The sequence below is a fragment of the Lagopus muta genome, chromosome 2 (assembly GCF_023343835.1).
Source record: "Lagopus muta isolate bLagMut1 chromosome 2, bLagMut1 primary, whole genome shotgun sequence".
In the NCBI taxonomy this organism is placed as follows: Eukaryota; Metazoa; Chordata; class Aves; order Galliformes; family Phasianidae; genus Lagopus; species Lagopus muta.
This window is the reverse complement of record NC_064434.1, coordinates 98,452,335-98,474,944: the sequence shown is the minus strand read 5'-3', so window position 1 is coordinate 98,474,944 and position 22,610 is coordinate 98,452,335. Positions and strand designations below refer to the sequence as shown.

Genomic DNA, 22,610 nt, shown 5'->3' with positions numbered 1-22,610 from the left:
AGAAAGCACGAAATAATCTAAAGATTTTTTAATAATTTCAATAGGCACAGAATCTTGCTAACTCTTGAGTCAACTTAGAGGTTGCAACTTGCATGTGTAAGACTAGGATAAAGCATCTCTCAAAATTCAGAAATCTGTCACTTCTCTTCCCCCTTCTCTTGTCCCATTCCCAAGGAAGAGCAAATGCAAGATGTTTGAAAACGAGAGCTGGAGCTTCCTCCTGCCCATCTCTAGCTCTAATAAGGGCTTCTAGACCCTAGACTGTAGATGAAAAACAGACAGAAAACCTGAACTGAATCTAATGCCTCCCATAAATAGGTAAAATAGATCCCAAAAACTATGCACTCAATAGACTTTTTAAAACTTAAAATCCTAAAATCTAAATGGCAAAGTAGTTATTCAAGCTTAAGAAAGCCGGTAAAGACAATTTCAGAAGAGAAGCTATGCTGAACAGTACTAATTTACATGAGTTACTTGATACTGGTGGTTTACAGACACTTTCCTACATCTCCGTCAACACGAGGCAGAGGCACGCCTTGCCCCACCACAATTCAGACCAGGCCCCACAACAGTACCAAGGCCACTGCAATCATCATTGCTTCTTAAGCCTTCCTGACTACCTGTGGGAGCGTGCTGTACATTTTGTGAGCATATACTGCATAGTGAATGGGCATCTACCAGAATCACAATTAAACTATCAAACTTAAAAAAGACTACAAACTTATCCAGCTTGGAATACAAAGATTTTTGCTATCCAAGCTGCATCCTGAGGTACTGAACTATCTCAGTAGGATGTCTGGGTTCTTTATTATTGTAATTTGTTAACTCTCAGAGAAGAAAAATCTACAATACATTCTGTACTAAATCGTGTAAGTGAAACTGATTCTATACTGATGAAATAAATTATGATCTGCATACATGGAAAGAGGGAGATGCAAGAATAACCTGTAATTTTCTTAATTGCCAACTGAAGGGAGTTATAGAGAAATAGATGATTTCTGTATTAGAGCAAGTGGTATGAATCTTACAAATAAATGAATAAGTTCTGTCAAGATTAACGAAAAAAAAAAAAGCACAGTTTCAGATCTTAAAGTAGAAGAATGTGTTTTTTTTTAATCTGTAAATCAGTTTTATTACATATACATACGTCATATTATTTAAACACTTCAGACTCCACATAAAAACATATAATCACAGAATGGCTTAGGTTGGAAACGACCTCAAAGATCATCTAGTTCCAACCCTCTGTCACAGGCACAGTTGTCAGGGCACCAGATCAAGCACTAGATCAGGTTGCCCCATCCAACCCAACCTTGAATGCCTTCAGAGACAGGGCATCCACCTCTGCCTGGGCAGTCTGTTTCAGTCTCACCACCCTCTCTGGGGAAAACTTCCTCCTACAAAGTCTAAATCTCCCTTCCTTTAGTTAAAAACCATTCCCCCTCATCCTATCAGTATCTATCCATGTAAAAAATTCATTTCCCTTTTGTTTATAATCTCTCTTTAAATAATACAAGGTTTCCCTGGAGCCTTCTCTTCTCCAGACTGAACAAGCCCAGCTCCACCAGTCTGTGTCCATAAGAGATGCACTCCAGCCCTCTGGGGGCAGCCTTGTAGCCTCTTTTGGACCACCTTCAACAGCTCCACAAGAATAAATGCATTTAAGACCTGTAGAAATTTTCAGGAATGGTCTAAATTAACAACATGTACATTTCACCTTCCTTCAGTACTGTCTGCTTCCAGTACCTGGAGTTTTGATTCTAGTTTATTTTTTTAGGAAAGCGTTGAAGTAAATATTTAATCAAGCCAGTGAAAGAGATAATCTATCATGAATACACTTCTGGAAGACAGAAAGAGATTGACAATGCATCAGTACTGACAGCAGAATTTAAATTTTCCTCTTCAAAAAGAATTTAGTACATATATTACCTTCCATACACTACAGACATTTCTTTTCACAGAGTGGCAACCCTCATCCAGAAGGAAAGGCAGTAGGAGAATCTTGTCCCCAGACTAACTCTGACCTACCAATTTAAAGATTAGACTCAGACCTAACAACTTAAAGATTTAAAATGCACAGCATCTTGAACAGAAGCAAGCAGCAGATGGGAAACCATTATGAATCATAAGTGCAGCAAACCATTGCAACTGCCAGAAGGAGGTAAGCAACCATAACAACAACCTAATTTGTTTTCCATATATCGAGCTTTAACGGTAAGCTGAGTCAAGAAAAACAGACAAATCCAAAAGAATGGAAATATTTAAGAATAATATCTTTAGGACAGCTTATATCTTGAAGGAAGAAGCTCGGATTTTGAAGAGTCAATAATGGTTTTTTCTTTACAAAAGGGCTTTCACACTCACAAGGAAGTAGTAAGTAAATAGCAGAAATAACAGAAAACTCCAAATGATAGCATAATAATAGAAACAATATGAATCAATAATAGAAAATCTCAAACCCATAGGCAAATCAATGGTAAAACTCAATACAATGAGCAGCTGACCAAAAGGAACTTCTCTTCTGGTGTAGATTTAACAATTACTGAAAACCAGAAAAACAAACTTATTTCTTACAAATGGCCTAGCACTGTTTAAAAAAAAAAAAAAAGTACAGTGTATGTACTGTTTGGTGACTCAGTTTTACCTAGAAGAGCCTAAAGTCATCTTTAACCAGTTTGCCTAGACTCTGTTTGAAATTGAGGAAGAATCCCAAAAGTAGCACAAATTTATTTACTATTTTTTATTTATTTCCTTTTTTTTTTTTTGTTTCATAGAATTAAAAGAGCTTTCTTCTCTAATTTAGTCACTGGGTGTCCTGGCCATAACTATGATCAATAGATTTATTTGATATCTGTTGTGATTTCTGGAAAGGGCTTGAACTATTTTGAAGACGACTGATTCATCATCATTTACTTTACTAACACCCATTAAAAGTAATTTTACCCTAATTTACATTCCATTATTGGGTCAATCAAAATGCATAGTGTCTAAATTGGGAGAGAGACTGATTTTATGATATCTATTATTTGAAATTTAATGTAAAGGACAAGAAATACATTCTCATATATTTGCTCAGAGACAACTGAAATCAGTTGTTCATACAACACACCTCTGTACTCTGTGGTCTCAAAGACATACTTATCTTCAGGGAGTTATATCCAACTTGCATTTCACAGACTGAATTATTTATTGTGATTTAATATGATGTATTCTGTACCTAATAAACCATTTAATTCAAATAATTATTAGATTATTCAACTAAAATCGAAGTGGATAACAGTGTATGGATTCCTTCACTGAACACATCCTCTCTGTAACAGTTTTCCAGAGCAATGTCATTTGAAGTAATCACTTTTCAGTGTAATAGCTAAGTAACCATAAATTATTAAAAACTACATTAAGTGAATAAACATGACACAAAATGATCTGCACTGAAAGGGCAGGTATTATTTTCAAGGATGAAAAGGCAAGAATACTGTCTCCTTCAGCAAGTTGGTCAGGTAGATCAATCACCAGTGGGCTATGCAGCACCCATCTTTGAAACAAAAAACAACTAAAATTATATACAATATATCAAAAATGATTCCAAAATTAGCTTACAGACTCTGTGAAAAGAGGAAAGAAGACCAAAGAAAGACCTGAGCTAGTAACTTTTCTCTCCCTTATAGTTACTCTAGCAGTAGGTAACAATAGGTTCCAAAAATGAATAGAGATCACAGTCTAATAGCAACTACTTATAGCAAGATGAGAGTGCTCGTCATACTCCATGGTTTAGTCCTGAAAGTGCTTTGTTCTCTAAAGTGTTAAAAACCAGCAGCATCATCAGGTGCTACTTCTGAAAATTTTTGTTAAGAACAGGATTTTAACTTCAGAAATAAATCACTATGAATACACAGAAGGAACCTATCAAAGTTTTCCTTAGAAACTACTGCTTGCAAACTATTTTTCCCTCTATTTTGAAGTTCCTCAGACTTTGTTATGGTTGATATCTCTCCTTTAACGTTCAATTTTGACCCTCTTGTTGGCCTTAGCTTTGAATTTAATTCCCTGTGGCTGCCAAATCCCAGCTGTGATATCAGTTAGGAGGAAGCTGTATCAAGGATAATGCAGAACCACAGCACTGTAACTTCTTGGAGATGTCTGTGATAAAAATGAATGCCAAGTATGCCAAGGAACCACTGTACTCCTAAATACTCAGAAAACTTTTAGTTAGCATTACAGAACTAAACAAAACGTTTATTTAAAAATAACTGCCTTATGGTCATACATGTCCAGAGACTAAAAACACATTGTGATGTTTTCTTATTTAAGCAGACTGTGACAAATCCAAGAGTGGATGATTAGAGCTCCAGACACATGGCATCTGGAGCAGAGAACAGGTTTGGAGGTAGACTATTAGTTGATCATGTGGTAAACTAGTGTTTGCATGAAATAAATCCAGAATTGTGATCCACATCTAAGACACCTTCCTCTTCCCTCAGAAGAGAATATGGCTAGAGAAAGAATGCCCCCAGGCAAACACACTATTGCCTGAGCTAATAGATATAGCTCTGGACTAAAATCAGGCTTTCAAAATAAAAGCTGTAAAGTTGAGTCACTGAGCAAAGTCACACATTTTTAGGCCAGAAGAGATCATCAGTCTTGTCTGACATTTGATATCATAGAGATACAGTAGTTTACACACTACTGAAAGGTTTCCCTTCCCTTGATTCTACTGGACAAGAAATAACCTTTCTGGTATGCCTGTCACTGTTTGGCTATTAAAGACAAAAATTGGCTTTCTCTAGCTCATGGCAGCTACTGCCAACTTATAGCTGTTGCAGGAATAGAGATTTGTGCATTTACTTGACAGTAGTTGAACATTTGTGCACTTACTTGACACATCAAAATTTAGAAACACTCTTACAGGCTTTAGAAAGAAAGAGAACTTAGAAATATTTTCAATACATCCTGTAGAGGCTCACTCCCATAAGCAACACAGTCCAGAGTTAGTCAAGAAAACCCTAAACTTTCCCCTCTATGAATCCATCTGTCCTTTCCCCAGCGGTCTTGTTCCTGTTTGGCACCAGATTTAATAAATCTCAAAATTCCAAGTACAAATACTACAGCAGAAGAGATAAATGAAAAAAAAAAAAAAAAATGGCATCAAAAATGACTCCAACAAGATATAAATTATCAGAACATAGACAAAAAAGAAGAGAAATACAGTCATTTTGGGTGCTGACCAACAAAGGTCAATATCATTATACCAAAGACTAATTAGGCATACTAGAACCTTGGTTACAGGCTATCCTTCTAGAATGGAGAAATAGAGTGGAGGAAAAGCTAAGTGGCAATGGAAGAGTTCAGAAACTCCGGATTGTGATAACTTATCCATTTATTTTTTTTGTGTGTGTCTGATTACAGGCAGGAAAATCTCATAACTTTTGAATGGTGCAGCATGTTAATCATCTAATTCGTAGGTGAGTACTCTAGGCTTTCTTGGATCAAAGCATTTTTACATCTCTTTAAACCAATAAAAATATATGGTAATTTCTTAGTTAAGTATAAGGTTGTACTAGAATGCCAAATTAGCACTAAAAAATTAATCAGTGCTCCTGTGAACAACAACTAGGATGAAACTCTTCACATAAAAACTGCACATTTGGTGGCAAAAAGAGAGTCTTACCCAGGAATTCTCACAAATAAAACAGCATGTGACAATTCAGACTGCTTTAAATACTATTAAACAAAAAAAACCACCATGCTCAGAGAAAGAAATTAGGTGACAGGGAAACAACAGACTAGGGGATGAGCTCTGTGTATATATCTCATTCTCATGCTGATTTGTTATCACTTTTGTCAAGTAGCTTATTATGTATGCTCCAATTTCCGCATAAAAACATCCATCATTTTATTTCTCATTGAAATGTTACTTAAGATATCAAATTGACCTTCTGAGTTGATAGAAGAAAGCATAGTGCTGTAAATCAGATAATCACATTTAATTTCAACGACAGTGTCGTACCTTTGCTCTGCTACTTATTCACTAGTGAATTGTGGGAAAGTAACTTTTATGTCACATTTCCCTAGGCAGAGTAAGAAGTACTAAAACATAAATGTCTCTAACCAGTTATTCCTACCTGGATCTTTGGCCACCACAGCCTGTTACTGCAGTGTTTCAAGTGCACATTATTTTCTGCTTGAGGGATGATGACAATGGCATGATATATGGAGAATCCATGTAAATAATTAATTGAGCCATTTACTCTGCTGATATGGCTTATGCTGAGAATGGAGGAGATGGATTCACTAATAGTTTTCTATTCTTGCATTTCAAGAGTAGCACCCTGCGATCATCTGAGTACTTGATATGAACTGCAGTATAAATACAACTGAGGAGCAGCCATTAATGTTAAGATGGATAAGATGGAAAATCATGGCTACCCAAGACAAACAGGTTATCCATGTTTCTCTTCACTATTCAAACAAAAAGTTAACCTTGCATTTAGAGTGTAGAGGAAAAGTTTTTTCCCACACCTTCCAATGATATTGATCTAATTTATATCCTTTCATGCCCCAATGCAAGTAAAACAGAAGCAACGTTCACGCAAGCTTATAACAGCAGGTTCAAAATCACAGTATTTGCCGTGCCTCTTCCATTACGCAGGCAAGAGAAATACATTATGACAGAGACCCAAAAGATTCATGTAAAAGTATATTATTTTAGCCATAAAGTGATTACTTGTTATTCATAAAAAGATTTAAATTTAAAATTATATTTGCTATAATAAGAAGAAAATAAGACTGGGGTTTTGGGAACTTTTCTCCATTATGGGAAGACAGTCTTACAGATTAAATCTGCTGCTGACAAAAACAGAATTTGACCTAAGAGTGTCTGATGCCAGCTGGGAGAACTGCGTGCACCCATACATGAGAACTGTCAACACTGCTCACATTGATAAGGTCAGACAGATTTCATAGCTGTTTGTGTTGAGTGGTTTGTTGTTGGTTTTGTTGATTTTTTAAAACCATCTTTGCATTCTGAAACCTAATCTAAACAGAACAAGAGCAATTTTAGGAAATCGTTGATCTGCTTGAGTGTAGGCCAGATCCACAGAGAGATCTGGATAGGGTGGACTAACGAGCCACGTCCAATCACATGAATTCAATAAGGCCAAAATCTGAGTGCTGCCCTTGGTTTTTAACAACCCTAGGAGCTGGGGGAAGAGGGGCTGGAAAGCTGCCCAGCAGAAAAGGACGTAGAGGTGCTGGCACACTTAGTGCATTGCTTAATGATGGACTTAGTAATGTTAGATTGATGGTTGGACTTGATGACCTGAACAGTCTTTTCCAACCTAAATTATTTCAGATTCTCTGATTTTGTCTTCAATACTAATCAGTTTAGCATATTTACAGTAATGTGAACAACAGTCCATTTAGTATCTTCATAACAAATCAGCCTAACTGTAAGGCAGAACAAAATCAGATATTCCTAAAAGCTTATTTTTCTATTCAAATCACAAGTTGTTCCTGCACTCTCCTAGGAACTTTTTTTCTGGAAAGAAATTGAAAAATCTCATAGCAGTATTATTCAAAATCACTATTCTTAGTCCAAAAAATAAAATAAAAAAAAAGAGCTATAACAATGGACATTACATAGATGAATTAAATTCTTCCCCCTACATTCAGTCACCCCCATGTAAAAATCTGCTGTCCTCACTGTGGAGAGAAAGGACTCTAATGTCCTCTGAAAATGCTTGATGCCTAAATCAGGTTGAACAACAATAATTCCTGAAAAAGCCAGACGTTCAGCTTGCCTGTTTTCAGTTGAAATTATGCTCCCAGCTGCTTGAGAGGCATTTGAGAAACCTGACTATATTAGGTGGCTATCCTTGTGAAAAAAATGAGATACATGCAGACTGGTTGAGATCTGGATAGATGAGTCTAACTTTGTTCCATTAACCATTTCCTTTCCATCATTGCTTAAAAATGAGAGCTATTATATTTTTTATCATAGAAATGGAGCTAGCATCCCAATATAGACTCCTTACTTATAATACGGAATTCAATAGACAAAGTGTTCTTTCCCATAAAAATGCACAAATCTTTCTTCAGATAAAGTGCTATTATTAAATGCACACAGCTCTAAAAACATTTATGAGTGTGGCAAAGTAAAGCACCAGCATCACTAACCTCCAGGAAAAGGATGAGATAGCAGATCTGCGCACATTAAGAGTATATGGTCTAGAAACCATGTGGAAAGAGCAGGTGTAGTCAAAAGCAGAGAGGTAAAAAAGCATAATGAAATGTGTGTCATTGTACCTTTGATCTGTCTATAAAAGCAGTTCAATCAGAATACCATTACTGACTTAATACTGACTTTCAGACAATCACCACAGGTTGCAGTTCCACTGAGCCAAGAACAACATGAGTTTCTGATAGCACTTGAATTTACTAGCATGATTACCGAATGCTCTGCCCTGCAGAACACATGATATTCAAAGAGGTTTTACTCAGGCAGAAGTACAGACTGCCAATGTTGAGGCTACCACAGAAATATCTCCTGCATATGCAGGGCATTGACAGATTACCTCCAGTAAGATCTCGCAGCCCTCTGGAGACAGCCTCAACAGTCTCAAAAGTAAAGTGGAAGTAAGAAAACAAAAGTTTTGTTTATTGTGACAGAAGAGGAAAAAAAATAAAATCTGGATTCACAGACTTCAACAGTCTTAAGAAAAATAACAACAAAAAACTCCCACTCAAACATCCAAGAATACTGTGACTGGATGACCCAAATCTTCTGTATACAGAGAGTACCAGAAAAAGTGGTTATATGTGATGCTTGCAAAAACTACAGGTTTTATAAACACAGCTCAGCACAACAAACTACTTTTCTCCACCCCCAAAATTCTGAAATTGTTTCTAACTACAGAATCACAGATTGGCTGAGATTTGAATGCAAATCATCTTGTTTAGCCTTGCTCAAGCAGGGCCACCTACTGCCTCTTGTTCCGGACCACATCCAGATTGCTTTTGAGTATCTCCAAGGAGGGATACTCCACAGTCTCCCTAGTCAACCTACTCCATCACTCAGTCACCCACACAGGAAAAACATGTTCACCTGCAACACACATTTTTCAGTTTGTGCCCATTGCCTCTTATCCTGTCACTGGATACCACAGCAAAGAACCTGGCTTCAACCTCTTTGCAGACTCTACATTAGTGCAATTCCTCCAAAGCTTTCTCTTTTCCAGGCTGAACAGCCCAGCACTCAGCCTTTCATCATTGGAGAAGTGTTCAAGTCCCTTAATCATTTTCATGGTCATTTTTTGGGCTCTCTCCAGTATGTTCATGTCTCTTTTGATCACTAGGACCCCAGGTCCTTTTATGCCTTTCAGTTAGGTGGCCCCCAGCATGTCCTTGTGCATGAAGTTGTTCTTCCTCAGTGCAGGATTTTGCACTTCTGTTTGCTGAACACTTTGAGATTGCCCTCATCCCATTACTCCAGACTGTCAAGGTTCCTCTAGATGGAGGAACCATCCACTTCTCACATTTATGTGTCGTCTAAATCTTCCTTACAGTCTGGTAAGAAGTAAGACTAGTCTTTTTTCATAACTGTACGAATAGTCATTTCTCAACTTTCATGATTCTTGATTCAAGATAACTCACACAAGACCTGTTCTATAATCCCTCTTAAGGGCTGGTCCTACTTAAGAAGACATTAATTTACAGGTCTTCCCTTTTTATCCCAGAGGGGGAGGATTTCTTTGAAAGTTTTTACTTTGCCATTTCTACAAGCCATGCTATTCTAAACAGATTCAGATATTCCTTTACTTCTTCCTTTGGCTATTGCAATATCTGCTCCTTTGTCCATGTTTCTTGCTTTTCTTGTAACTCTATATTCTAATTATACATTATTACATTACATTTAATTCTAATTAAATCAAATATGATAAGAGAAATATGACCATATCTCCTCAAATGCTTCTAAGTATTTTCAAAATACAGATTGTTATTTCTGCTCCTGCCTTTCATTATCACAGACAACCTCCATGTATTATTTTTGGCCTCAGACTATTCTCCAAAACTCATGCACTGTTTTTACAGAACTTCTTTTCCCATCATTGTGTTTTCATGTACCATGACACAGTTAAGACCATTATCATTAAAGTGTCTCAACTTCTTTCCTGGTTGTTTCTTTCAGATCACTGAACCTTAGTGGAAGAGAGATAGGTAAATTTCTATTTTACTTCTGGATATATTATCATTATCAACACCACTTTTCTCTCTTCTCCCAATCTCTACCACATACCATTTGATGAGCTTTGTTTCTGAATAACAGTAAATAAATTGTCATGTTCCATTAAAATTTGCAAAGAAAGACGGCTTGTACAGAAAATAACCACTTATAAAAATCATCTTTAGTTTCTATAGTAGTTAATAACTGCAAGCTTTTCAATCCTTCCTTCTAGTTTCAGGCAGTTACTTTCCTATTCCATGTGGTTACACCTGTACTGAAAACCTTAAAATGTAACTCAGAAAACACCCATAAATGACAACAGTAAAGACATGTTGTCAAATTTTCCAGTCAGTTGAAGCCGACCAATACAAATATGATTAAAGGAGATTAAGTATTCTGCCACTGCTGAAGCTTGTTATTAATACCAGGATATTTTATCAGAAACAGTGAACTGCTAAAAATAAACTCATGAGCAAGTACACCACAAAACAGTGTTTTCAAAGGCATTAAGGGAGTAGTAGATGTCTCTCCCCTACCTCATTCATGCATATCCTTAAAAACTTCTAACTGAAGTTTAAAATATTCAGCACTTTCATAGGAAAAGTATAATAGTCTCAGGAATCTGATAACTAAGCTTTATTTCAGAAGTTACCCAAGATATTTTACTGCATGTGGCTACAAACATTTTTGGTTCTGCAAGGAAGGCATGGCCAAGAAATCTAAAAAGAAACAATCAATTGAACTACTGTAGTGCTTAGTCTCCCTCTATCATTTACACTCAGCAAAGTCCTGTTTACTAGAAGTATGAAACTGCAGAGTTCATTCATTCCTAGTGCAGAGAGTAGGAGAGGATATGTTCCTATAAACAGTGTTTTCCTCCCTTCCTCCCTCCCTCCCTTCCTTTCTTTCTTTTTTAAATGAAAGAGTAAAATAACTTGTTCAGGACTTGCTCAGCAAGTCCTGAAAATGACATGATTTTATAACCAAGACATTTCAAGTTTGGATATGTATTCTGAAGCAGATGGTAAGACCTAGAAGAAGATGAAGAATTGGGACTCAGCCACAGCTAAATGTTCTGAAAATGAATGCAGATTATCGTACAAAAAGTACAAAAGGTGGTGGAGATTGATATATCAATCCTATCTATTTTAAAGCGAACTCATGCAAAAAGTACACAAACCTAAGCATAGGACTTCACAGTCACAAAGTATCACTTAAAAGAGCTGTAGGTTCTCTTCTTGCTCTTCCATGAATGGGTATCAATTTGTGCTTAAGCAACAGTAATAACTGTTGGGCAAGTTCCTAAGCAGTCTCTTTGAGTTTAACATCTGCTGAAAATTCCTAAAAGCTTGCTCAAGCATCAGCACCAAGACAAAATGCCCCTAATGCTACCTTGACATTGTTAACGAAAGCTCAAATTTCTTCAATTAATGCAGTTTCAAGTATCTTATTCAGCATTCCTCCAATAATCTACACAAAATCCTACATATTCCAGTTAAATTGCTGATGATTTATAATCGAAAATATATGTACCATAAATATAGAAATTTTGAGTAACTTAAAGAGAGTAATGATGAGTTTCAACCTGCAATCCCAGAAATGAAAAGAGATACAATTGGAAAGATGCAAGTTTCTGTACAATAAACAATAAATAGAATTACTGTTAAATGTTGGAAGCTCATTAGCTGTCAACAACATAGAGGAAAATGCAGTGCTGCTACTGTTCCTGACTACACATACAGCTTGGAGGTCTGAAGCTCTGTTATTGTAACTAAAAAGAAATTCACAAGTCTTCATATGGGTTCTGCAAAAGAAGAGAAATCAACACTCCAGATTCCATAAAAGTAATATTAATGTGAAGTGTATCATTTTAATGAGTCAGTCATTATCTCCTACTGTAGGATTTTTATACTGCCATTAGCAGTTACTACAGTGCCCTAGAAGGTCTCTCTTAGTAGATACAGAGGGGATCATCTAGTTTTGTTCATTGCCTCATATCTGCCTTTTGAATGTCTGCACAAGCTTCAAGGTAGAGGCAATAATAAATGTCATAAAGAGGTACAATTTTCATCAATTTTGTGCATCTTCAAGACATTGATATTCATTAGAAAAAATGCTTTTCTACAAAGTTTATTAAATGTTGCCTGTTTTATAATTAAAGATTCTCTAAAAATATTTTACTACACGTTTGGAGGCAAACCCTTAATCTTCAACAGCTGACATAACCAACACTCAGCATTATATTCTAACCATTTTAAAGGATGAAATACAAGTTTATGGAATGTATGAAGTTAGGTATTCAACTCCTTTTTAAGTCAAAACTGAAAAAAAAAAATTCCAAGCATATTTCATAAAACAGTATTGTGTGTTTATCAGCTTGTCATAACCTTAAAAAACCACAGGCAGATTGTGTTAAAACATTAGGGAAAATATTTGAGTAGCAGTAACGAGTACTGAGATCCTTCAGTCCGAAAGGCAGTCAATGTGAGGAATGATTTGGGGCAGAAAACAAGAGTTCTGGTCCTTCCTCAGGTGTGCACCTTCACTACAGAGAAAATGAGTGAATGCTCACTTCAAAAGAGATGCGTTTAAGCACAACCTGAACTTTTCTATCCTTTACTATACTATTCCATACTGTTCCTAACTTAGTCCCAGTGGTTGGGATATGATGCTGTCTAGGGAACTCCTCAGACAGATCAGGGCAGGGCAGCTGGAGTGAGACCTGGCATCAGGCATCTCGCTGGGAGGGGGATGACAACAGGCTGGCATGGGGACATGCCGATGGGGACCTGGAGCCCTTCACCCCTCCCCCCCCCCCCCCCCCCCCCCCCCCCCACATCTCCAGGAATACTAACAAGTTTTCATAATCTATACAGTCCACAATGATCTTCAACAATCTCCTCATGGCACCATCAGGAGAAACAAAAGGCCTTTTGTAAACATACACTTAAACAAGGCACATCTTTTCTTCAACACAAGTGAAGAGAGTGCGGTGTGATTCAAAACTACATTTTTAGCACAACATGAAGCTGATGCGTACTAAACTCAGAAAGCAATTTGCTGTGATTTTTTCATACTACAAGTAGATTTAGTTTTTTAGCCTTTGTTTGGTAGGTAAATGCATCCCAGGCATTACATTAAGACGAGAGTAAGAAACATCGGCAGTAAAGCAAGGAAATAAGTGTTGTTATTGGACCTGAACGTATGTAATTTAAATTATCTGAAAATCACTTATGTTAAAGAGAAAATGTCACTTGTCATTTCTGCTTCCTACTGTGGTGGTTTCACCCCGATGTGCAGCTCAGCTCCACCATGCTGCTTTCTCAATTCCCCCTTCTCAGAACCACAGGGGGAGAAAATACAAGGAAATGTTTTGGCTGATGGGTAAAGATGAGGATGGGGAAGACATTCGCCAGTTACCATCACAAGCAAAACAGACACAGCGTAAGGGAGATTAATGTAATTTGTTACTAATAGACTAGAGCAGAGAGAAACTAAAAGCAGACTAAAACAGTATCTCATCACTCACCTTCTTCCACCTCCCCCCGAGCAGTGCAGAAAGACAGGGAATGAGGCTGCAGTCAGTGCTCCTCTGTGACCAATCTCTGTCCCTGCTCCACGTGGGCTTTGTTCCACGGGATGCTGTCCTTCCTACATGGATGCCATGTGGGCAGCTCTCCTAGCACTGCTCAGCACGGCTCCGTGCCACTGCCCACCCTGCAGGTCTGCTCCACTACAGCCCTGTGGGCAGCAGCATCCCCAGCCCTCCCGCTTCACCACAGGCTGCAGCTCCAGTCCGGGCTACTCCTGCGGGGGATCAGGCATCATCTGCTGCTGCACGTGGAGATCTGGTGCCCATGGGCTGCAGGATAGCCTGCTCCTCTATGGGCCTCTCCTGGGATGCAGTGAGCTGCTCCAGTCCTTCCGCACTGACCTTACGGGCTGCAGGGCCGCTCCTCTCCCACTCCTCCATCCTCTTTCCCTCCCCCTTCAGTCTGCCCACTGGAGCTGCTCCTCTCGGTCACGGTGCAGTGCTGGGCTCTGCTCGCACAGGTCCCCGCTACCTAAACCTTGTCTTGTAAGCACAACATATCTACCACACCAGTTACCCACCAGTAAGAATTGATGTCCTATTTGCAGGAGACAAGACTTGGTTTCTACTAGAACATTTCAATGAATCATCAAAAATCCCCACTGTAGCTGCTTGCTGTTTTCCAGCAGATTTCTTTCAGGCAAATACTCCCTCCACAAGAAAGGTCCCCCGCTTCCATGAACTCTATATTAGATTTCAGCATTGTTGTTTGCGCTGCCCTCAAAAATAAATCCTTCAAAGCCTTTTCAGTCTTCATCTCCCTATTCCTCTCCTGATTGTCTCTCTGCTCCCTCTCGCAGTCTCTCCTTTGATGGATCAGTTTTCTATTGTAAATCTGATTATTTCTGCAGTGTAGCACAGACATTGCTAACCTGACTTTAAACAAACTAACTCACATAGTCAATAATACCATAACAACACTGGGCTTTGCTCAGGCTGATTTTGTTCTCTTCACATCACGTTTTCATACTTGCCATACTTAGGATTTTGCATTTAAAGAAAGTTCATTAAAATTTCTTAAGCAAGACAATATTATTTTTCTTTCCCCCTCAAAGGACTCTTGCGATGTGAAGGGGCATTATAAGTGTAAAGTGTTTAGTTCAGCATGGTTATTGCATAGATGCAAAACTAGAGTTCCTGCTATGTTATTGTACATGGACTCTTTCCACAGCAGTAGTGTTTCTCCCATCCTCACTGAAGAAGTTTAGGAACATTTCTTACTGCCAGTTTAAATCTACATTTAAAATTATTTGAAACAAAGTCTCAGGCCTCAGTTTTTCAGCTTCAGACCAATTCTGTCTGTATTAATGAACTCTATATCCGCCTTATGTGTAACATAGCTTTCATGTATTAAATTTACAGAAATGTTCCACGGATCCTGCTTGCATGTACCAGAAAATACTCTTTGCTAAAATTACTTAAGCTGTATTTCTTACTTAACAAGATAGTTTAAAAGTCAAATATTCACGGACAATCATTAATTTTTTTTTTTTAATTAGGAGATTCTGCTTCTCAAAAACAAACCTGGGGTGTAAAAATGACACATTTTTATCCAACACACTCACAGTCTTATAAGGAAGACTGATTCACGCCTCTTATTTCTGTCATTAGGTTCTCCTTCCAACACTTACTAGAGCCTGTAGGGATACAGGAATGACCAAGTTCCAAGATTGTGCATGATAGACAGAACACAGATCTCTTTGCTTTATACAGTCACTTTGGTCCACTTATTTCTGGTGATAAGTAGGAAGGGGAAAAAAAATCCTTTAAAAACAACAACAACAACAAAACAACAAGAAAAAAAACCAACCAAGTACTAATCACACACACCCCAAAAAGCCACAGAACAAAACAACCTATCTTGATTTTGAAAAGCTTGGAAGTTAAATGAATATGTATATATATATTCACATACACACACTCTTTAGTAAGTGTTAATCTCAAATTCAAATGTAAAACATGGCAATTACACACAATTATCACTTTAGCTGGCCCAAAAATCAAAACTACTCATAAATCCCCTTGATTTTAAGATGCAGAAGCTAAATAGTTAATCAAGATCCTTACATAGTATCTCTGAGACACCATTTCTTTTAGAAAAAGAAAGCCATGAACTGCTAAGCAATCAAAGCGTTTTTCCCAAATTTACTACACTCATTATCTTAAGCAAAGTGTTTGATCTCTGCTCACAAATTAGAGTGGCTTTAAAGAAGCTTGATCTCTTATTAAGAGGGCAGTAACTCGGATCCATATTCCTTTCTGTTTTTCCGTAGTTTTCAGCAGCTCCGGCTAAAACCTGGCAAAAATTCACGGAAAACAAAAGAGCTATCTGCAGAAAACCTAAGTTCCTACAGAATTAGATATTTTTTCAATTGCTACTTGACATTTTAAATTTCCTAGCAAAAACAGGAAAGTGTGAAGTTCTGTTCTTAAGTTATACTGCTGAATTTTGGGAGAAATTCAACTGTTTTCAAAGCAATATCCCTGAAATTACATTGGTTCAGAAGCTTGTTATTTGAAATTTTGCTACATTTATTCCTGGTCATCCACATAGCAGAAGATGCTGCTATGTTGAAAAAACCTTCTAAATTGGTATAGAGCAGTATGAAAGATCAGTTGCTGTATCTGAAATTACACACACTTATGTGCAAAGGTGAGTATTTGCCAGCCTTTCTACTTTGAGAAGTGAAAAATGTTCTCATGGATCTGTTCTGATGCACAAGGGTTGCTCTAAAAGTAATGCCTCCAATATTATGATGGCAGCCCACGACATCAGAGACAGATGCTGGAGGTATGGCAGTAGATGCTGAACCTTCCCACCAACATCCCAATATTTTTTGCTGCTGTTTGACAAATGGCAGAAGAGAGCCACAATGGCACAATTTGGAAGTGCAGATGGAAGCAAAGATTTATTTCATGCAGAAAAAAAATGGCCCCCACAGACATTCATCAATGCCTGCTGGACATTTCTGGAGACCAAACATGAATGGGAGTGCAGTGAGGCAGTAGGTGGTGCATTTCAGCAGAATGGCAACAGTGGTCACCTCTGCTAGTGCACATTTGTACAAGCATGGCATGGAGTCTCTTCTTCAACACTGGTGATAAGGCACACCTAGTGGTGGTGACTATGTTGAAAAATGGTGTTTGTAGCTGAAAATTTGCTCTATTCAAATAGTTTTATCCCCCTCTTCGTATCTATTCTTAGAAATTTCCATGAAAATAAATAGGAGGCATTACTTACAGAGTAAGTACACATTCTGTCATAGTTGCATATCTTCTATACTCTCCATAGTTTCTGACTATTCCTTTGAACAACCTGTGCTGGTCAGGTACACTCTGCATATGATATTTCAATAATATTTTTCTTGACTTTCCTATTAATCAAGAGATTGCAGTGGTGAATCTATGAAAGTCAGAAGCAAGAAAAATAGCAGAACAAGACAGGTACAACTGTACTTCAGAATTATCACTGAGTATGAAGCATTCTCCTCAAATTCTTCAAAGTCATATTCAAGTTTTCTTCTATGTACAGCTCTGTCTGGCAATGATAAAGAAAAGTGTGCTGCTGTAAGAGGTTACGAACTTTTGCACTTAAATGAGTTAATAGCCTTCAAAATCCCTACTCACTACTACATAAAACTCAGAGTTTAAGAACACTACAGTGAAAGCATTCAAAGTGGAGAAACAGAGCTAAGTTTTAATTAAACCAACGGATCTAATGATACCTATCCAAGGTCAAAACCTGGCTCAGTGTGAAGCTAGGTTTCTTTTTACTTTAGTAAGACAGAGCCCTTAATTCTCCATCTTCTTGCACTGAACATTTTTCTGTATACAAAGTGAGAAAATGTTAACAGTGTTATTCTTGCAGGTAAAAATTTTTTGCAGGTAAAAGATTTTGAGAGGCACCCAGCAACGAGGAACAACATTTAGAGCAAAGGATTCCAAGGGAATTTCTTTGGCAGACTACACTAGAAGCATGTTGTTTTTTTCATGAGTGGCCTTCCAAAGAAATTCACCTTGTATTTTATCACTTACAGTCCAACCACACAATGCTGTTTAAAACCTATTGCCAGCTTGTGACATTAAAATGCAAGTTCCATCATTTTTGTTCCAAATATTCTTAAAAGCTTTTGATGGAAATCACTGCAACTCAAAAGAAAAGCGAAACAAAGGCCTTACTTTTAAAAGTGTGTGGTTTTATGAAGGGGAAAAAAATTTTCCTATCATTTTACTTATTTATTTCCTCAGGAAAACATCAGGCAGTGAGTCACAGCTTCTAGGTTTAGGCATGTGCTTAATACTGCGTAAGTATTGACAAAGTGCTCTGTAGTGCTGCTGTCACAATTCTGTTTCATGATTCTGGCTTTAGCAGCATCCTCCAAACAGAACAGAGCCATTTTGTCTTGCTTTCCTCAGCTTTGGGAGGGTAGCTTTTCTCTTGGTACGCAAGGTTTTCACCTAATGAAAACATCAGAACCCTGCTCACAGAGCATAGCAAGCACGTCCTGTTCTCTCCCCCTTCTTTCAACACACAGTCTCACAAAATAGACAATAATATCTCAATCATTTGCTAGCATTCATGAATGCGTTGTTTTTTCACTTATCCACTGATTTCAACAATGCTTTTGACAAGCTTCACTTAAAAGGGACCTGCACTGGGAGCTATTATGATTGATCAGCCTCAAACCCATTTCTGTCTGGGACTAAATGGCCATAGCTACAGGCTTTAGGTCATGGCAGGGCTGACCCTTGTGAGCTGCGGAAAAAATGTTTTCCTGCTTGTAGAAGCATGGGCTAAGAAGCCAGTCTAAATATATGATGGAAGTAGGAGGCAGGAATAAGAAAGGCTTCTTGAGGACAGACGTTATTGGAGTAGCAAGCTCGATATTTGAGAATAAGAAAAATGCCGATGGCTCTCTCTCTCATGGTATTCAGAAAAACAGAACATATTTATAAAACAAACACTGAGTTTGCACCAAAAATATTGCATACTTCTGTTATCAAATTTCCCACCTACACAGATTGTTCTTGCAACATCTTTTTGACTAACGGTTCAGGTTAGCGGAGTGGTGGTAGCAAATTCAGGTTCTGTTGGTATTTACAAACCATCTTCAACATGATAAGACAGTGCTGTCAATAGTACTTAATCAATGCCTTCCTCAATATTAGGAAAGAGATTTCCTAAGCTTGTATAAGAAGGCTACCAAAATATAAACACTATTTTCTAAAGTTGTTACCAAATCTGCATTGTTGCATTTGCAAATCAGCGCAGGTTTGCAAAGAAATGTTAGCATTTTCATGTGCAAGGATCTTTTATCAGATCACAGCCATAACGTGTCGTATTTAGGGACTAAAATGTGCTATTCTTCCAAGTAAAGATGATTTCTGAAATATGAGCAAAGCAAATACGTTTCACAGAGGGCACCACGGCAAACGCTGTGCAAAAAGAAAGTAATGACTGGGTGAAGCCTTTAACACTGAATGAAAACATAAACTGCACCTGAAAGGTATGATTAAATTCATAGAGTGGTTTGGGGGCTCAGTTCATTTTTTCCTTCAGCCGCATTGGTCTTTTACTTTACTAAATCTGGATATATAGGATGGAAAAAAAGTCAGAGTGCGTTATAAATAAAGAACTAAAGTTAGGAGAGCTGATAAAATATGAATACCATTTCAAGTAGCTTAATGTGTCATAGCTGCATAATAGAAAAGGGAGTGAAGTGCCCTACTCCAAAGGGAGTATGTGCCCCTGCTGCTTAGCAGTAGGTTTGAAAGAGGCTGTAAAGGGAGCACAAGTGGAAAATTCCCCCACTGGCTGCTTTCCAGAGCAGCATTCAGTTTATAAAAAAATATGATGTTTTATTTGATATTGAGTGCGTGGTTTGGGCTCTTGGTGTTTTGTTCTGTTTTTTTATTCCTACAGAAAAGCGATTGAGAATCAGAGAGGGGCATTAGAACACTGTGTGTTTTGCCTTTCCCATTCCCACTCCCAGCCATTCTTTTGTTATTTTTAGCCTCTCATCAAATCTGTAAAATGCCTTCTTCATACAACATAGCCAGTCACATGTGTGACGGATAACATGAAAGTGCATTTCTGTGATCTTTCCTAGTCTCAGAGACAAACAGTAGCCTAGTAACCAGGGTCTGCTAAATACTGATACCTTGATTCAGTGTAGCTCTGGTAAGCCTGCCATATTCCATCTCTGAGGGAATCACTGTATTAAATTTACATTAAAGATGGCTGCAGGACTGACACAGGGGTCATATTAGCATTTTCACTCTGGTAAGTTGGTCAGCAGAACATTTCTGCACCATGAAAATTATTCCAGTATTCTATTGTTAGGAATTAAACATTTATGAGAAATTTTGTAAGAGCATATTAGGAAGAATGAGCTGGTAAGAAGTACAATAAGGGCAGAGCAATATCCATACGTAGATCGGAGAAAGAAAAGCAAATTGGATTCTTTTTATCACAAAATGAAAGTGGACACCGGTAAAGCAGCAGGAATATGAGTGAAAAGAGTACTCTATTTACTAGAAGAGACACAACAAAGGTAATTGTGACAAATGTGTTTAATCCCTCCTGCTATTCTGTACTCACTAAGCTCTTTTCTGATACAGATTCTTCCATTAGATTCAAAGTTGCTCATAGAGTAGATAAATATAATAGGCCAGAATCTCCATCTTTAGATGAGCATAGCATGCAGAGCTACTTGGGCTTTATACTCTTGAGATTCAAGAATCATCATAAAGCAGATGAGGGACTAATTGACATTTATTCTGTACTTGAAAGAAAACCAAGAACCGTATGCTAAAAAGTATCAGCTGGGAAAAGACATTATATAGAAAACACTACCTCACAGCTTTACGTGTGCAGGAGAAATGAAAAAGAACCAGCACGAACTGACGCGCACAATGGAATAACAATGGCTCCTGCAGACCATTAATATCTATTTGCCTGCACCCTAGATGATTCCATATGGAGGAGAACGACCAAATAAAAGCACTTAGCAATCTAATAAGCACTAATAAGCACACTTCTTGGCCCTGAACAATAAATATAAGACCAGGCGTGAATTCTGTTACCTTTAAAGGAGATTTGGACGCTCTGCACTGTTGTGATTTTTTCTTTCTCATAAGACTGGTTTCTAGGAGAAAAAAAACACAAAATTGTTATTGGCAAAGTGACATCAACACACTAAGTTAATTTCAAGCATTGGTCTTCACCATTCTCAAATTAAAAAAAAAAATTGAGTGTAATGGTGGTTTCCAACTGAGAATCTGACTCTATATACACTTGTATACACTATCTCTTGGCTTACATTTTTACCTCAGTTGCCCTCACATAAAATGAGAAGCAACTCACTTTTTGATACTCCAAAGTTTTAAGAAAATACCTCACATAAAGAATGTAAAATTGCATAATATTTGGAAAGGGGATCATTACACTGTTCTCAAAAAGTTCCTTGTTGCATCCTGAAGGAAAAGGATGACTTCTGGCAACAGGAGAGGCAAATGTAAGTAAACGCTCTCAGACACAAAGCAACAGAACTGAAATAGAGCTATTCCCATTGGATACACACTGCCAGTTCCTGGAATATCTCTTGCATTATGCAACCAATCCATCAAAGAATCCATTGGTTAAATAATGTGCTAAAACGCAAATGTAGAAGAATCGTATGTATGAAGAAAAAAAAAAAAAAAAAAGGTTTAGAAAAAACTTTCTAATCTCTATTCCAGCCAAGAAGCTCTTTAAAACACATCTCTGATCTTAACAGTAATGTGCCAACTTCCAAACTAAAGTAATGTATCTGAAATGAATGACTTGAACTAAACGTCCGTGTTCCTGGAAGAGCACAAAAACTACACAATGAGCTTGTACATAAATCTTCAGTTAGCTTTGAAAAATCATTTTATTTAGTTTACAGTGTAGTTCTGTTCTCCTTGAGTTTAGTGTGTTTTTTATCCTAGGGAGATGTGGATAGTGTTGGGTGGAGTTTTTGTGGTCTTATTCCCTTTGTATTCCAATAAAGATTTACCTTAGAATATTCATACTTCATTTTTCTAGAGGGTGGTCAGATATTTGTGTTGTTGTTTTTTTTTTCCTTTAACATCTTCAAGTGATTAATCCTCTCAGCTCACATTTGTATCCTTTGAGACCCCTGTCAGCCCAAAGTCTGAATCAGATTTGAATATACAAACACCCAAAGACTTTAAAAAGTATTTGACACAAACCACCATTACTTATGCATGCACAATTTCATCCTGAAAGGAGAAGACATTTTAGTTTGAACTGGGTCTATTTCTTGCTGATGGAAAAAAATTGCAAGGTAAGACAGCACCATATTCATAGCACAAGAAAATTGCTGTTGAGTGCTAGAAATGCTCTCACACCCAGCAGTCACGACACTGCTCCAAACCTGGGGAAGCAAAGCCACCTCTCTGCAGTGTTTACCTTCTGGGACCAGCCGATAACTGACCCAGGCCTTGGCACAAGCTAGAGGATGCTAAAAACTGCTCTAACTTACACCTGAGTGCCCACTGCTCTGACAGCCTGCTGCAGCAGCAAGGACTGGCATTGCTTGAAGCTCGTTAGGCTGTATAACCTTTTCTTCTCTGAATACCTCTCACAGCAAGAATACACAGTAGAATAAAAAAGCCTCAAGTCTTCTTCACCAGGAAATCTCTCCCCACTGAAGAAAACCCCTAGGGCCTCATCCATAGTTGTTGAGACTGTTTTGACAGCTGGATAAGAAGGGTATGGCCAAAATATACCAACATCAAATGTGCTTGAAG

General features: G+C 37.7%; 1 long non-coding RNA gene across 1 annotated transcript in view; it reads right to left on the bottom strand.

Annotated features, from left to right (window-relative positions):
• LOC125689529 (uncharacterized) overlaps positions 1 to 22,610 on the bottom strand; it is a 125,338-nt gene that overhangs the window by 2,743 nt on the left and 99,985 nt on the right. The window contains exon 2 of the long non-coding RNA XR_007375321.1: positions 20,901 to 20,962. This is a non-coding gene — a long non-coding RNA (uncharacterized LOC125689529). The remainder of the gene's footprint in view (positions 1 to 20,900; positions 20,963 to 22,610) is intronic.